General features: G+C 54.9%; 1 protein-coding gene across 1 annotated transcript in view; it reads left to right on the top strand.

The window, feature by feature from the left end:
- Positions 1-6: 6 nt before the first annotated feature.
- The window catches only part of LOC100745788 (protein pangolin, isoforms A/H/I/S), a 297400-nt gene continuing 296041 nt past the window's right edge, over positions 7-1365 (top strand). The window contains exon 1 of the mRNA XM_024369121.2: positions 7-1365. The gene's annotated coding sequence lies outside the window, so the exon portion shown is untranslated.

The following is a 1365-nucleotide window of genomic DNA, read 5'->3' as shown; positions in this document are numbered from 1 at the left end:
AACACGCACCTCGGGACCTAACCACGGGCACGATGGCCGTCCGGCGCGTGCACCGTCAACAACAACAGCAAGAACAGCAGCAACGTCGTCACCGTCGTCGTGGTGCCGTACTCGTCGTCGCGCGTGTTCTTCGTACTTACCTGCATACGGAATCGAAGCAAGAGCAGCAGCAGGATCGCGCGCTCGCTAAAGCATCGTGGCCACCATCGTGCGGATACGTGGCGCGCGGACTATGCGCCTGGTGCACGCAATAAACGAAAGAAAAAGAGAGGAAAAACCTACAACACGTATACGTACACGACGACAACGCACGGAAAGTTGCTGGCAGCGCGCGCGCTAAATACGACACACACCACGGGGTCCAGGGACCACTCTACACACGACTCAACCTACATCACACACGTTCCATCGTTACCTCTTCCTTGTCCCCTCGTTTCCACCGGCCGTGTGTATATCGCACCTCCTTCTCTCCTCCCTTGTGTGCGCCGGCCTTCCCACGCGGTCCTCGTATCTTCGCCGAGATTACGTTTCGGTTAATACGCGAGTAAACGCGCGTCGGCCGTTAAACCTTCGGCTCGTTGCCGGCCCGCGTTTGTCGTTCACGGTGATATACATCTCTTTCTCTCTCTCTTTTGCGTGTCTCGTCGATGATCATCGGTGATATTCGTTTCATCGAGATTACTACCGTATCCTCGCGTCTTTGTGTTTTGACTGGTGGTGCGTTTTTAGTCGTGTTCCGATCTCGTCTCACGGCGGCGTTCTTTTTTTTATACTTACGGTGCTACGTTCTCGTTTTGTGCCCCTCACGTCGAAGGGGAAAAAAGGAAAGCAAAAATCAAGCAAAAGAAAAGAAAAGTGTGCGTTCAAATATATAGAAGCCTAACCTCCTCCGTCGACGACGGTGGCGACGGTGGTGGAGGCTAAGGTGACGGTGACGGTGAACCGTTCTCTGTGTGCTCTGTGCTGTCGTCCTTGCGTCATTCGTATCGTATTGTTCGTTGTTGTGCGGCACTAGTGACACAGAGAAGTACCGAAGGGAGGAAGTGTCTGTCGCGTCGGTGGCGTTCTTTCGCCGCGTAGTCTCGTGCGCGCGTGACAGAGGAGCACGCAGTCCGTGATAGAAAGAGAGGCAGCGCAGCGCCGTTCCGACGGATTGTAGCAGCCTTGTTGAGAAGAGAGAAGAATCTGCCTGTCGCTGTGCGTCGTCTTCTCCTCTCTCGGACCACCGTCTTCTCGTCGAGTTTTGTTTCCGCTTGTTGTTCGCTCGTCGCTTAGTGTGCTATTCTGAACGTCGTGTGTTGAACGATTCGCAGCCGGCACGTCGAGGACCGGCTTTCGAAATTCCCGCGTCGGCCGTATCGGCTG

This window comes from Bombus impatiens, unplaced genomic scaffold, assembly GCF_000188095.3.
Source record: "Bombus impatiens unplaced genomic scaffold, BIMP_2.2 scf_0526, whole genome shotgun sequence".
NCBI classification, from domain to species: domain Eukaryota; kingdom Metazoa; phylum Arthropoda; class Insecta; order Hymenoptera; family Apidae; genus Bombus; species Bombus impatiens.
Note: the sequence above shows the minus strand (reverse complement) of the source record. Positions and strands in the feature narration are given on the sequence as shown.